The sequence below is a fragment of the Ornithodoros turicata genome, chromosome 1 (assembly GCF_037126465.1).
Source record: "Ornithodoros turicata isolate Travis chromosome 1, ASM3712646v1, whole genome shotgun sequence".
Lineage (NCBI taxonomy): Eukaryota > Metazoa > Arthropoda > Arachnida > Ixodida > Argasidae > Ornithodoros > Ornithodoros turicata.
Window position 1 is genome coordinate 110,567,868 of NC_088201.1, and position 16,803 is coordinate 110,584,670.

General features: G+C 43.7%; 2 long non-coding RNA genes across 2 annotated transcripts; one reads left to right on the forward strand and one right to left on the reverse strand.

Moving 5' to 3' along the window:
- Nucleotides 1-10,155: 10,155 nt before the first annotated feature.
- On the forward strand, nucleotides 10,156-11,418 carry LOC135367802 (uncharacterized). The gene is made up of 4 exons (XR_010414523.1): nucleotides 10,156-10,190; nucleotides 10,304-10,371; nucleotides 11,158-11,182; nucleotides 11,302-11,418. It is a non-coding gene; the product is annotated as an uncharacterized LOC135367802 (long non-coding RNA).
- A 48-nt stretch (nucleotides 11,419-11,466) lies between these two features.
- On the reverse strand, nucleotides 11,467-12,668 carry LOC135367793 (uncharacterized). Its single transcript, XR_010414519.1, has 3 exons — nucleotides 12,588-12,668; nucleotides 11,910-12,045; nucleotides 11,467-11,624 (listed from the first exon to the last, which is right to left on the reverse strand). It is a non-coding gene; the product is annotated as an uncharacterized LOC135367793 (long non-coding RNA).
- Between the last annotated feature and the right edge of the window lie 4,135 nt (nucleotides 12,669-16,803).

A 16,803-nucleotide genomic window follows, 5' to 3' on the forward strand; every position in this document is an offset into this window, starting at 1 on the left:
ATTCTTCAGATCTTTCACTTCTGGTTGATACTGTATTAATTTTTTGCAAGTACTTCGACTTTGAATTCTGATGCTTTTGACGTAGTTCGAAAGGCTTGTTCGATTTAGGCTTAGCCTCGTCATTCGAACGCATTGCATTGCATCTTTCCAACAGTTCTATCCCTTCCTAACTTCTAGTTTTTTGTCACGCATTAATTGCGTCTTCAGTTTTTCGTTGCATTTGTGCATTTTTCAGTTGTTCGCAATTTCGAACGTCCGGGACGTTCGATGTTAGGTTCTGCTGGTAACACCTGTCTGGAGCTTGGTTCAGTGTTTTTCCATCTCTCGGTTTTTCGTTGTGTCTTAACGACAAATATCGTCTTTTGAGTTTGTTCTTTCATGGAAAGTCCAAAGGTGTTGAGACTTCTTTTGCGTCCAGCACAAGAGTTGTTTGAAGAGTGCGTCTTACGTAATCTCACACTCCCAGAGAACGCTGATCCTCGTCAAGCAGCAATTCTCATCATGGAAGACGACGAAAGGAGAAAACATGCATCTACGAGAGCTATTCCCACCAAAGACGACAACGAGGAATACCAAACATCGGAAGAATGCGAATCATCCGAAGACGAACATCAGGAAGAACAAGTCTCATCAATGAACAAATCAAGTAAGAAGACACCTACCGCGAGTTCCTCTGCTCCGATCACCATCGATCAGTTAGCTGAGATTTTCAAACAGGTGGTTTCCACACCACAGAGGATAGTAACCACCCCCGACCTTAGTCAGACATTGAAGTTCTTTTATGGCCGGCCCAACGATGATTTTCGCGCATGGCTTTCATCAGTTGAGGTGTTACGTATCCAGTACGGTTGGGACGATTATACCGCTTTAGCCATTGCAAAGAGTAAGCTTCGTGGTGCGGCCAAGGATTGGGACGATGGATCCGGAAGAAGTTGTGTCACATGGCAAGACTGGGTCAAAGGTTTGAAAGATCAATTTGATTATGATCCAGATCTACCAGATTGGAATCGCGATTGTGAAGCTAGAGTACAGAAAAGTGAAGAATCTATTTCTGACTATATTCACGCAAAGATTAAAATACTCTGCAAGTGCCCTTACCAGCTCAGGGAACGTGACAAGATCCGTTACATCACCATGGGTCTACAGAGCGAGGCAACGAGGACAAGTCTCACTTCCTACTACATGTCTACTGGATGTGACTGTCTCACTCTGATCAAGTTGGCACGACAGATCGAACCTTCTCAGAAACACCGTGATCCAAACTGGCGTCAACAAGGAGCCAAGCCAAAGGACTACACGAAGAAGGAACATAAACGTCAGCAATGCTTTTCGTCCACATCACAGCCTAAGTATTCATCTCGGCAAAATGGTGAGAAACATTCTCCTACTTCCACCAAAACATCGGACAAATCAAGCCAAAAATACAAAGACCCAAAGGACTACACCAAACATCAAGACAAAGACAAGAAACACAGCTACACTGCTTCAATAAGACACGACTTACCATCTAGACACCCTGTGAGACCCGTAATTGAGATTCTTGTAAACAACACACCGGTCGACGCTCTTGTTGACACGGGTGCAGACATCTCAATCTTAAGAAAACAGGAAGCAGAACTTTGGGGTATTAACATAAAACCATGGAGTGACTCAGCAATGATCGCCGTCGATAACGAGTCCATGCCGTTCGGCGAAGCCGTCGTGGAAGTGAAGTTAGCGAACACAACTGTTTCTCTTCAAGTTGCTATCGTCACTAACATCATATATCCTTTCATACTTGGTAGCGACTGGCGCACTTCCGCCAAGCTTGGAATCACTGTTTGGCCAAATGGACACGTCTCCATCCAGTCACCTCCAAAGTCCCACCAGGAGAAGATCTTCAACAGCATGTTCTTAAAGAAAGACTTCCTCCAGGAACTTTCGCCATCTCACGCTGAAGAATTTCAACCCATACAGGAAAGGATATTCTACAACACGACATCCAAGGATCAAGACACTTCGACAGACATCAAAACACATCACATCCTTCACGCTTCCAACAACGTGCAAGTGAATAATAAAGCCTCGACACCATGTTCATCAACACAACGTAAATCTCCACCAAGGAACTGTCCATTCCCACTTCTCCCTGGCACAAACATCGTGGCACCCCAGGACGGCCCCAACATCGTGGCATCCCAGGACAAGGTGAAGATACCATCTCGTCAAGCAACATCAGTCTCCGCAAGAACGTCAAACAGTTTTCCGGCGAACAACAGTGTTTGTGAACGTGTTAGTGAATTCAGTAATGTTGTCGACTTTCATAGAACACAGCCATCACAGGTATGTGAAAATGTCATGTTGCATAATGACGAAAAGGATGAGTCATCTGACCTCTTGCTTGTGAATACCGTACAAGTCAATGACATCATTCCTTTGGATAGGGTTGTTGTACGGGAGCCAGATGCAAAAACTGAAGTACAGCATGCTGAAATCTTGAACTACTTGGACAAACTTAAAGACATAGTATCCTCAGACATAAATGACACACAGCTTAAGAAACTTCATCACATCATTCTTAAGCACGCGAACGTGTTTTCAAAGCAAAAGTATGACATCGGATTTTGTCCAAAGACCGAACATTGCATCGATCTCTGACAGCATTCCTGTTCGCGTAAAGTCTTACCGCTACTCATGGAATAGAAAATTCATCAAAGAAGAAATCGACAACTGGCTTAAATTAGGTCTTGTTCGAAAATCTGAGTCTCATTACGCTTCCCCAGTTTTCGTTGTTGATCAACCATTTCATCCGTCAACACCACGCAGGCTTGTTGTTGACTACCGTAAGCTAAATGGGAAAACCGTCAAAAGAGTGTATAGTATGCCTCGAATTGATGATACTGTTGACAGAGTAGGGAAAGGCAAATACTTTTCCACTATGGACATAAAGAAAGGTTACCTAAACATCAAAATAAGGGAATCTGACCAACATAAGACAGCTTTCATTACACCTGACGGTCTTTACGAATTCGTTCGAATGCCTTTTGGTCCAACTGGTGCTCCCGCCACTTGGCAAGCAGTAATGGTTGAAGCATTTCATTCCCTCAAGTGGAAGGACGTTGTAATTGTCTATTTCGATGACATCTGTATCTACACTTCCACCATAGACGAACATCTCGATGTTCTTGACCAATCTATGTCCATACTGGAAAATTATGGTTTCAAAATCGAGATCAATAAGTGTCAGTTCATTCAGACCCATATAAAGTTTCTGGGTTACATTGTATCTCATGAGGGTAAACTGCCAGATCCGGAGAGGTCAGCTGCTGTTGACAAATACCCCGATACATTGAACACAATACAAGACGTAAAGAGATTTTTGGGCTTTGCGTCTTACTTTCGCAAATTCATCAAAGGTTTTGCTGAAATTGCGCGACCTCTATCACTCCTCTTGCGAAACAAGCAACAGTCTAAAAGCACTGGCAAAACGAACATTACGTCAGAGGGGACACCTACACACACTGAGGCTGTACGTAACCTCAAGTCTCTTTTAAAATCTCCACCTATTTTGGCTCATTTTGATCCAGACAGAGAAACTCATGTCTATGTTGACGCTTCAGCGAACCATCTAGGAGCGTTCATCTCACAGAAACACGGTGGAAAAGAGTACGTTGTTGAGTATGCCAGCAGAGCAACCAACACAACAGAGGAAAAACTGCATTCAAACATGCTCGAATGCATTGCTCTTCATTGGGCACTCACAGACAAATTTCGTATTTATGTGTACGGGTTGCCTATCGTCCATGTTTGGACAGACAACTACAGTGTCTCCTTAATGACCAATGCACAGCAAATCAATAGAAAATTTGCTCGCATGGTTCTAGATCTTCAAGAACTTCCTCTGAAGATACACCATCGTTCGGGAAAAACCAATGTTGTCGCTGATGCTCTATCACGCATCCCACAACCTTTGGTTGCGTCACTAATTCTCACTGCCGAGAATTCTCATCTCTCCAATCACCAACAGTCAGATCCGTCGTTATTAGAGATTTTTGAAGTCCTCAAAAATCCTAATATTTCTTCTCGCAAAGCTGAGAACATGCGGAATACATTCATGTTGTCGAATGGCATACTCTGCCACAAAACCACTCAACAAAACGGACTGACAAAAACAAGGATTGTCATACCAGAATCTCTTAGATATTGCTGAAGTTTCATGATAAACGTGGTCACATGGACAAATTCAAGACCAAAAGCAGTATTCTGAGTAAATACTGGTGGTCGTCCATTAATCAGGACGTCAAAGAGTACGTCCAGGGTTGTAACATTTGTCAGCGCTTCAACAGACAAACATCGAAGCCCGTGGGATACTTACACCCTCGACCAATTCCCACACAACCTTTCACCACAATATCCCTCGATCACATTGGTCCACTTCCGGAAACAGGAAATGGAAACAAGTACATCATTGTATGTGTTGACCACACTACACGCTTTGTAGTAACACAGGCTGTGAAATCAACAGCATCGTCACATATCATGCAGTTCATTAAGGAAAAGATCAACACAACTTTTGGTATTCCTATGACAATTGTTTCTGACCAAGGTTCAGGTTTCATGAGTCAGAACATGGAAAAATTCCTAACCACAACAGGAATTGAACACACAACTTCTTGTCCTTATTTCCATCAGGCAAATGGTCTAGTGGAAAGATCTGTAGCCACCATAAAGAATATTCTCAAAAAATATTGCTTTGAGAATCCTTCAAAATGGGACCAATACATCGCAAACACCACTTCTTTCATAAACACTTCAAGGCAAGGTTCTACTAGATTTTCACCACATTTCCTTCTCTTTGGATTTGAACCTCGTATTGAAAACGAGATTCAGGTTGGTGTAATCGTTGACGACATGTCGCGACTTCAGAGCATTGAAATGCTACACGACATACGTGCAGAAGCACGGGAAAACCTAGGAAAAGCTCTATCCTCTCAGAAGAGACGTTACGACTACGGTCGAAACCCATCGCAGTTCTCTGCGGGTGACTTAGTTTGGATAGAATCCTTTTCAACTTCACCTTTTGATCCTAAGTACAAGGACAAAGTATTCAAAGTTATTTCTACACATCCCCATGACATTTGTACTGTTCAAAGTCTGGATGAAGGAGTGACAAAAACAGTTCATGTTTCACAAATGAAACTGTTCAAGGATCAGCCAGATTGGGATCCTAACATTACGTTTCATGATATAGACAGTGACGAGAATGTCTCTGTTCATCAAGACAGTTCTTCAGAATCCGAAGAAACACTTAGTCCACCTTACACGACAAGGTATGGACGCGTCACCAAACAAAGGGTACCATTACATGCGTACGACCTCGTTTGACTTTGTTTCAAAGTACACACATTCCATAGGGACGCCTTGGTGAATGTCGTTCATTCATGGACAGGGGACGCTCTGGTCCATAAATGACTTTGTACTATATTGCTTTAAATGTATCCAGTATGAATTTGAATATGAATGCAATATGAATTTTTTGGGGTCACTTTTCCTTTGCTTTTCGCTTTGGGTTACTTCCACATTTCTTAGTTACTCACGCACACAGCCACACTCAAACACACGCTTACATTGTTGCTGTTTAGCATTTCCCTTCTACTGACCCCTTCAGATCAACTTTCTGCATTTCGAATTTAGTGTCTTAGTTTCGAATTTAGTCACTACTTCACACTAGTTCTCTTCATTTTCGTATCACTGCATGTACTGTGTATGTACTGCATGTCACAATGCTACTCATGCTATGCTGTGCTATATCATGTACTACGAACTTTGAACTACGAACTTTCTTATTCAATGTTAACAAATTTACAATGTGTTTAGAATCAGGAGATTCTACTACTTCATTTGAGGGTGGATTATCAAACTCTCTTAAATGTAGGTTGTTCTGCATTTCAGGACAAAAGATGCTGCATGCTTCTGCCAAGGGCCCTGGCATGAATCATGTTCTCTTTTGTTTTTTTATCCTGTTTCAGAACAGCTTCGATTTTAAACTGTTAAACTGTTAACTTCTGCATTAACGCTATTGTAACGTTTCATTTTTCCTCAGTGTAATAACGAAATGAGGACATTTCATTTTTTTGTTAGAGGTGGGCGTGTGAGAGCCAATCTGTTCAATTCGGCCTCACCGTCATTGTCATGAGCCAGCAGTGGCGCCGCTACATGCTTATAAGCGCGCGCCACGTTCTGTTGTCAGTTCTTTCATTGTACGACGTTCATCAACATACGTCGTTAGTCTGTTGGATCCTCGCTTTAGCTCATTCGGCCCTTCATCACCCAAATTGCTAGGTATACTTTTCCAGTCTTTCATTCATTGTATGTATCATACCAGAGTGTTAGTAAACTGTCTGTGTGTTATCCAAATGCCGTATTCCTGAATCTTATTTTGAGTTTGGCAGATAGCCAGGGACATCGGGTCCATCACCAGCGTTAACACCTTTCTTCACCCGTTCCCTTGGTCTATCTTGCCTCACACAGCGTAAAATTTGTGTATTTACTAAAACAGTGTTAAGTGCAGGGTTAGTAATTAAAATCACAGATCCTTTAAAAACCCGGTATCTTTAAAAAGCATGTAGATCTTTTCAAAGGGTACGAAACTTTCATCGCGCAGCAAAAGCGCCGGGTGCAGTAGTAAGAAGTTTCTGTAGAATAAAACAAAATGACGTTCACGAAGATGCTGATATGCTGGGCATACAACGAGGATATGAAGGATTGAGAGCTGTTCCCCACAGTGACTGCATTCAGGAGGGTCTTCTTCCCCTAAGAGATATCCATGTGTTAAATATGTGTGACCCAAGCGGAGCCGACAAGATAGCACCTCATACAGTCGATTGGATGCAGATGGAGAAGGGCCTATCTTTGGTTTTGTAGTGTGTAATTGTTGTGTCTGTTGGTCGCAAGAGCTTTGCCAGTGTCTGTTAATGCTGCTTTTTAAACATAATCTGACTTAATGCAAAAAAGAAAACCCATAACACGCATAAGATCTTCCGGACGGGGTCCAAAGAAGAATCGAGAGCCCCTTTCGGCAGTCTTTCCGGAAACCTTCATGAAAATTGTATTTGGATTCCTCTTTCGCTGCCCAATGCCCTGGAAGCCTTCAAAGTCTGTTTGGTTGTCCAGGCAACCACATATTTCTTTATTTGAACTTCACAAAAGAATCTGCACAACTACATTTTGATTATACGAGTGATTGTGCGCAACTTGTCCCCGCTGGTTTCAAAGGAAAGCGTTGAGTGAATTGAAAACCGCGGACAATGCAGAACCGACAAACCCCGCAGGGTGGAGCAGTGCAAAAAAGGATTACAAGAGGAAATAGGTGAGATTTATCGGCATGTGTATTATGAGTGTGTCAGAAGGCATGTGGAAGTGCTAAGGGTCCATGTACGTATTTAGATAGCTATAATGTCAGCAGAGTAACATGGTGTGGCGAAAACGAAAAGAACACGCAGGGACACTTTTTGCCTCGGTCTGTCCTCTTCGTTGTCCTCAGACACAAATCCGTGTTACCCCCCTCCCCCTTATGCTTACACCAGCTTGATTTGCAACCTTCTTCTGTGTTCAACTGTATTTTAGCCCAGAAAGAAGTCGTCAGCTGTCAAAATCATTCATCCCACGCAATTTTGGAGTGCGCTCTTAGAGACACGTGATTTCCTTGCTCCTGAAGCAGGACTTTTGCGAAAGTTTGCTAATATAAGCATAGTTCTTTGACGAGGAAATCGATTACAGTTTACAACCCGCGATGAGACTTATACCACCATAGCCACAACGCGATATCCCGCTTCACTCCCGGTGACAAAATCTGTGAATATGAGTAATTCCTTCTCATAATGATGATGATGACGACGATGACGATCCGGATGATTGGAGTTTTTATGCCGCACGCACAACTAAGGTCCGTGATTCCTTCTCAATTCAGGCAACGCCTCCTGATTGTCATCGCATTTTCCCCCCCTGAAAACACATATCTCCAACAACACACTCACGCAGAGATATCCTGAGAGCATCATACATGGACTGGGGTGACATCCCTAGGAGGGTGAATCTGATCCTCAAATCATCCTCAACATGTCATTTTGACACTATATAAAGTCCCCACGGTATCCTCAGAACATCCACAGATGCTACGTGACGACAATTTTAGAACAACATTTCTAGGATGAACCATTCTTTTATATATATATTGTCACGGATGAAAACAGACGAGCGAGACGGCGAATAATCGGCGAACGCTTTATTCTAGCTGCTTAGCTGGCTAACACAAGAGCGGTAGCATTTAGATAGAACTAAGGTAAAGAATGCTCCGGCTGGGAGCTCAAAAGCTTTTATAAACAACGGCGAACTTGTAGAAAGCGCGCGTCGGTGAAGAAGAGGAAGTACAGAAGCTCCTCCAAGGTCGTCGATCCGTTCATGAGATTGATGCGAGTCAGCGAAGGAACGGAGATCGGATCCACAAAAAGCTCGTGCGACGGAATCTGTCGTAACTTCGTCGTCTGGGGCGCGTTCCCGGACACTGCGCGAGCTCGCGACTTCGCCCTCACCACGCCCATCGTTGCCGCCACGCAGGAGGACAACGAAAGTGCGGGAACACTACCGTTGCGCTATCGTTGCGCGATCCGCCACGAGGTGACGGCACTCTCGGCTACAGGCCTGCTGCCAACGCACTTAGTAGCAGAAATGAAGTTGAAATAATATGTAAACTGGACACATAATTTTGGTTACATAAACAATTACATTGTGAGTACGACTCCAAACAGCATTCCTTTCAACTGTTTGATTTCTGGTTCAAATCAACCAATGAGAAACTACGTGCCGTCATCTGCTGAAAAAGCCGTTGAGACTTGAGAGTCAAACTTGGACGCGCGCATCACTGTAAAAGTTTGGTGAGTATGAAAGTTCTTCAAATCATTCATCATTCCGTATGCTATAACTTAGTCGCGTACTACCTCTTGCAACATCGTAACACAAGAAAACTGAGTGTGAACCATATTTATGTAGTTCCTCGGCTGCATTTCGGTTTTTGCTTCGATATTTTGCATGACTGCTCACGCTGTCTGCAAGGCGTCGTGCATAAAATGTTGCTTGCTATCTATGGAATTGTATCAGCTTCATCAACTTTCACCTGTGTAGCGGTGAAATTACGTTTCTCTGCGTACCTGTCGCCGGACGTTAAACCACTTGTGATATGTTTTGATATAGACGGAAGGTTTAAGTAATGCTATGTTAGCACAGTTGAAAGCTCAGGTGGTTGGGCACAGTTGAGCAGTGGTTGAGAGTTTTGAAACATGCCGCCATGTACAGTGAAACAAACAAAAACATTTCTTACGCACCAGTTCCACGTTTTTGGGCCTTGCAATACACGTTTCGAGACGTTCAGCTGAAGCTTGTGGTGCAGTGCACTGTTGAAGCACTTGAAAAACCGAACACTAGCACCCGTTGATGATAAAGCATGCCAGCGACCTAGAACAACTATTCTTTCGAATTTAGAAAAGAACAAAATGTCTAGCGCATCCAATAAAAAGAAAATACAAAAGTAAAAGATGGACCACTCATAGGACCTCCCTACACAAAAAGGGTTGAGATGGACAAAATATGGCCATAATTTTTGTCCAACTTAGCAGGGGAAACTAGCTCAGTCCTGCTTTAGTGTACTTTCAATTAGAAATCAGGTGGTTGTCAAGAAGTGACAGTTGGTGTGCATCTTATTTTATTTCTTTTTCTCACATTACAGATATGGCAAGCGAAACCCAAAAGCTGCTGCTGTTGTCACTGCTCGAGGAGTCGCCCAAACTGTGTAGCAACAGGAGTGTGTGACGGCAGCACAGCGCAGAGCGAAGTGGGACAGAATTGCTGCCACCCTGAACGCTGTTGGAACATACAACAAAGACGGCAAGGAGTGGCAGCAATTTTGGAAGCACTGGCGCCACAGCGTGCAGAGCCGTGCCAGAGAATTGTCACGAAGACTGCAGGCCACAAGGGGAGGAAGCGGCAACGTTGTCGCTAACATGGGGCTGGCCCCAGTGGACACCTCATTGCGCCTGTCTGGGCTCGACCGGCGTGTCATGGCCCTTGTGGGCTGGGACACGACGGTCGGCGTACCAGGAGCGGTGGAGATGTCCACTGAGACCGGCCGCATGGAAGTGATGTTGCCCGTCTCAGTCGTAAGTAATATACAGCGGTCCTAGCCAAAGACTAATATGAAACAAGTGGAAAAGATAAAGCATAAGTGAATGCAGCACACCTCACAATGTTTATATCAATTGCACGTTTTCAGAACGAGACAGAGCCGGTTCCCTCCACCTCGGCCGGTCTTCGTGGAACCGAGGAGTCGGGAAGCAGAAGGTAAGGAGGTTTACCAAATAAGTGACAAATGAGCAAAAGGAAATACAAAAAGCACATGCAAGGACACACATAAGGGACAGTGATAGACAACAGAGCTAGGATTTATTTACTTTAAGGGTCATGGCTTTTTCACTTAACAATAAATTTCTGTTGTCACAAACATGCATACACTTTCTTGGGTAATACTAGGGCGACACTGCTGTACAATACTAAAAATGTAAGGAGATTATTGTTGGCAGTTCTTGCCTGGTTAATATGGACACCTTTGTCCCCGACAAAAAAAATTTTATAGAGGGAATGGTCCCTATTATTATGTGCTAAGGAAACTACAGGAAACAATGGAACATTTCACGATTGACATTAGGATAAAGCAAGTCTGTTATGGTACAGTCTTTTTCTCTCGGAATCCTTATGACAAAAGGAACCACTGTGAATGAAAAGCCATAGCTTTTCGTTTGTACAAGACAGCACTTGGACTGTCCTGCTTTAAGAAGTTCTCGTGATGAATGTGGGGAGAGACTTGCTACCCTCCATGCAGATATCGTCCATAATAATTACGGAAACACATTAACTACGTGGGGTTTGTACCCTGTTCTACTCTACATTGTTGGAACAGCAAGTTTAGGAGTTATCAATGCACTAAAAATGTTTAAACCTCAGTAACGTCCTCCATAATTCGGGATATCCATATTAACAAGGCTCAGATGCACTTTTACAATGCCCCTATAGTGGAAGGATGAAAAATTAACAAGGTTTATGCATAGTAACACTGTATATTGTTTACAGCTGCTCTCTCCTGTGAACGTCTGAGGTGAGTCATCTGTTCTGTACGTCTGAAACACTGCCTGATAAGTTGGCTTCTCAGTTGTGATGCACAGTTTCTCACAAACAAAGGGTCAGGTTTAACGTCTTCTATTCTCTCCTCCTCAGTCTCTCCGGTGGCACCGCCTTCCACCTGTTCCTCCCTTGGCTCATCATCCTCACCAGCATCATCCAGAGGCTCAAGAGTGTTGTACACAGAGCCATGTTATGGAGGACGGCAGAGGCATTGATTATCTTGCAACACTAGTCAGCAGCGAAGTCCAGTGTGCGGTACCTCTGTAGGCACCGGAATCGCGTCTTCAGTACCCCAAAGTAGTGCTCAATGCACACATGGGTCCTGCTGTGTGCAGTGTTGTAGCTTTGTTCTTAACGTGTTGAGTGCGAACGGACAGGTGCCATGAGCCAGGGCTGGAGCGGGTAGCCGTTATTACCTGTAAATAGTTTTACACTTCAACTAGTTATCCAAAAATTGTAAATCAAGACTGATTGCCTGTGCACTAAATGTGTTATACATTGAATTGTAAATAAATATAATCAATGTGTTCAATAAAAATGAATCATATGTCAGCACTGGTGCAGTCATAATATTACTGGGTACACTATGCCTGTCAGTTACGCAGAAATCTTTTTGCGTATTTGAAGTACATAAATTTTATTATGCAAAGCTGCATTGTTGCGCACACTCAAAAAATAAATAGCACACAAACATCTCATACCTACAGGTCAATCTCCATCTTCGAATATAGTGGCAGCTGCTTGATGCAGATTGCAGGCTGTCCATTAAGGAGCACCGTGCCACGATCCAGGGAACCTTGTGTTCATGAAGAGAACCTGACTTCAGCCATCACAGACCTGAAAGGAGGAGGAATAGTGTGGTTCATTGTGCTGGCATTCTTGTTGATATACAAAAAATAGCATGCTGGACATCACACATCGGCATATATATGCACATCAAGACATTGATGGAGAGGCAGCCTTTATGGCAATAGCAATTACAATCAATAACAAACCGCTGATCAAAGAGGCTCTGCTGCGACATGTGTACCACCAATAGCTTCCTGAATTATGACACAAAATTAGATACTGTAGTGGGAGACAGCATCCATTCTTCGTTAATAAGATCAACCAATACGTAACCACACATACGTTAGCAGCAAAGTACGTTTACTACTCGGAGTTGGCGACCTGAAGCATATACTTACCTACATAAACGTACCTTGCACCTAGTTGATGGTGCATTTATAATTTATGACCTCCATATGAATCGGAATAATAGTCTAAGATTCTGAATACTATTGCACACTGAATACAAAGCACGAGTAGATTGTTCTTCATAGCAAACACACACACACACACATTCAAACTCTACACACACATATATAATGATAACACACCGACACAGCCTGTGAAACTGCTAATTCGTGGAAGCTATGACAGAACCCTCCGTTCCACGGTCAGTGTCGTACGATGCGACTGCCGGGCTGAAATTCATTATTTAATTACAAAACAATGACCGCTCATCATGCAAAGTTTCAGATTCTCGCAAGTGTACTTACTGCGTTGCACATCCACCCGAAAAGCTTCATATACTTCCCGGACAGCCTCATTTGATAGCGACGAATTCATCATCCGACAATGTGGAGAAAGCATCGCTGCTAATGCGGAATCTGCGCACCGGCTCTTCCTTTGCAGCACTTTGTTCTTCCGAAATGAAACAGAGGTCCACCATTTTCGACGCGAACACCGACGAGCTTTGCGTTGTTGTTCCTCCTCTCAGTAAACAACAACCTTCTCCCAGCGCGAGCTCGCGTAGCAGGTGCAGGAACGGGGTTATCTGAGCATGCTCGCGAAGCGTACCATGTGGTGCTCTTGTTGCTGGGGCAACGGGGACGCTCGACGCGAGGTCGCGAGCTCGCGCAGTGTCCGGGAACGCGCCCCTGGGAAAGATACGACGAAGTGTAGATTCACGAAGCGCGCGTGTCGCAAAATCTTCGCAGCTTACGGCGGAATCCTGCGACAGCTCCCGAGCTGTCTTACGAAGAAAGATGGATGCGTATTTGGCAGCGGTTGATTTGGAGACGGCAAACAAGCACTCTGTAATACGCGTCCACGCATTGCACTTTGCCACATAAACTTCGAGATAATCCCCGAAGTGTCAATGACGCACTTTTTTGCTTGATAACCTTCAACAAATTCTTCAATTTTGTGCTTCGTAAAATCGGGTCTCAGAGATTTTTCAAGCATCCCCTACACCCCGCTAAGACACCCCCAAAATTGTTGTAACACCCCTCTAAACTGTCTGCAAGAAAGGCAAAAAAAAGCCATAAAAGCTGCAAATATGGCTGCACCCCTTACAAAACTCCCCCCCCCCCCCCCCCCGCACTGCCCCCGAGACGAACATACTGGGAATATCCCTGATGGGTCGTCGAACGCGTTTCGCCTGTGATTGCATGGCATCAATTATGGCTACCGAAAGACCGAGAGCACGTGTGGTAACAACGCAATTGGGGACGGAGGACTTCTAACAGGACGACTATTATTGGTACGATTGCAGATTTTCGTCATCGTTACCATAGTAAAAACATAGTCTCGCGCACGTTGCGTGTTCCTCTCATGGTTCCGTGTGACAGGAAATGAGCAACTTCCTCTTCCTCGAGAAAAGGCGTACTCTCTCCACTACGATAGCTTTGTGAATCGCGTTTACGACGCCGTCGTACGCGCGTCGTAATAATAAAGTAGTAAGTAGTAAAAGTAGTAGATAAGTAGTAATAAATAAGTGATATATATATATATATATATATATATATATAGAAGTTCAAAAAAAAAAGACGCGGAAACAGATTTACAAACAAGTTACAAACACTAGTTACAAAAGGAAGTTACAAACACTACCCAAGCAGCACAATGTACTGAAAGTCGAGTGCAATAGGGGTGGACGGGTAGGTGGAAGGCCTTGAACAGACTCGTGAAACTGAAGAACATTGATAAGACACATACCGGCCACCCCTATTGCACTCGACTTTCAGTACATTGTGCTGCTTGGGTAGATGAGGAACAGCAGAGGACCGAGAACAGAGCCCTGCGGTATGCCGGATGTTACTGGGATTTCGGGAGAGTGGAAATTGTTACAGGAAACAAAGAGCGACCGTTTTGTAAGAAATGATTCTATCCACCGGAGGACATCATAATCGAGATTTAGAATGGAGAGCTTATACAGAAGTTTGTTATGAGGGACCATATCGAATGCTTTTCGAAAATCTAAGAATGCAGCGTCCGTTCTATAGTTAGTGTCTGCATGAGAAAGAATATCATGAACAAAACAAGCTAGCTGCGTTTCACGAGAGAAGGTTTTCCTGAATCCATGTTGCAAAGGGTAGAAGAAATTATTATTTTCAAGAAATTTAATGATGTTAGAGTATATAATGTGCTCAAAAATTTTACATGATGTAAGGGTGTAGTGGACGAGGAAGAGGAGAGAGGCTCGAGCGTAGGAGACTGAGAGATCTGGAATAAAGATTCTGTTCTTGAGTCTTACACATGATATGCAGGTAATGGAAATAGGACGATAGTTTTGTGCAAGTTGCGTGTCACCTGACTTGTGTACTGGGATGACCATGGGTGTTTTCCAGTCACTCGGCAGGGTGGAGAGATGAAGAGATTGCCTGAATATGCAACACAGAATTTCACTTGATATTAGTCTAGTGTTGTATAATAACTTGGAGTTAATTCCATCTGGTCCAGGAGATGATGATTTCATGTTTTCTATTATTTTACAAATGCCATGTGAACTAATGTCTATGTGAGACATCGATGCATTAAAAGGCATTGATAAGTGCGGATGAATGCTTGAGCTGTCAGTACTGAAGACAGATGAGAAGAAGAAAGCAAATTCGGAAGCACTGAGATTATCCGGCAGAACAGTCCCGGAAGAATCCGTTAATGTGATGTGATGAGATTTCGGTGGTGACAGAATGTTCCAAAATTTCTTGGGGTTGTTTTGCAACAACTTGGGAAGGTCGTGGCTGTAGAATTTTGGTTTGGCACTTTTGACGGAACGGCTATAGTCACGGGTACAATCACGAAACGCGGCCCATGCGTTATCGTCATTAGTTCATTTTGCTCGTCTATAGAGGCGTTTCTTCCTATTGAGAAGCGTCTTAAGACGTTTTGAGAACCATGGGTTGCAGTGAAATGATTTATGGGGAGACGTTAAAAAGTAAAATGGGCAAGGGGTCGACGTTTCGACAGTGGCACTGTCTTCGTCAGGACAAAAGATGCATAGCTGATTACACATTTCTTAAATAGGTTTGCTACATGACGTCATAATCGGTACGGGCACGCCACAGGCGTTTGTCAGTGAGTCAGATTCGGGAATATTCCAGAAGGTCAAGTCCGGGTGGTGATGTCATTCGCCGTAGGTCACTGTCCGCTTTGGGGAAAATTCCGGGCAGGGTGAGCGCTGCTTCAAACTTTGCTGAAAAAAAGAAAGAAAGAAAAACAGAAGGGAAACGAAAAGGAAGAAAGTGTAGCTCTTCTAGGCGGCCAAATTTCTTACCGTTGAAAGTGCTCCCAGATCTTCGTTAATGGTTGATTGGAATTTGTAAATGAGATAAGATTCGCGTTGTTCCCTGCACCCATCTGAGCTAAAATTTGACTGGAGAATAAAAAATGACACGTTATTTAGTGAATGACCTGGTTGTTTGAAATGGCGAGAGACCGGGAGGTTTGGCTTTTTGGTAACGTCAGATCGGTGGTTGTTGAACCTGATTCGAAATGATGCTTTAGTCTGACCTACGTATTGTGCTTGACACATGCCGCACTGAATGACTTAAATGACGTTAGATGAATTACAGTCGAAGTCACCATTAATTTTGACGGAAAAATTGGAATTAGTACTTTTAAGTACTTGGGTGCTTTGCATTAATTTGCATATTTGACACCTTCGACCATCGCACGGGTGACAGCCGTTTCCTGGATGTGCTGCTTTGCTAACCTTAGAGCTAACTAGATTATCGTGCAGGTTGCGCGCGCGCCTGTAGGTTACCCGCGGTGGCTGAGGGAAAATTTGTCCCATGCGCTCTGATTGGAGAAGGATACTATGGTGACGGTTTAGTATATTGTTAACGCTTGGAATATTGCTGCTAAATGTTAAGATGAGGTTTACGGAACCATTATCTAACACGCGTTTGTGGTTTTCGAACAGGGCTTTGCGATCTGCTTTGCGGGCTTTGTTTAGAGCGTCGTCAACTAGGCTAGGTGGAAATTGACGACCGATGAATGTTTCCCTAAGTTGAGCTAGACTTCTGTCTAAGTCATCGTCACTGGAACAGATGCGCCTGTATCGAAGTGCTTGGCTGTAAGGGATGGCAAGTTTAGTATGACGCGGGTGACAACTGTTAAATGCTAGATACTGTTGAGAGTCCGTAGGTTTACGGAACAGGTTTGTGGACAAGACCCCGTTGGTTAACTTTACTTGGACATCGAGAAAGTTAACAGTTAAAGGGGAATAAGAATGGGTGAACTTGATGGCCGGATGTGCTTTGTTAAAGTCGCTGATGAATGTGATTAGGTCATCTTCTGAGTGTGGCCACACCATGAAGATGTCGTCGA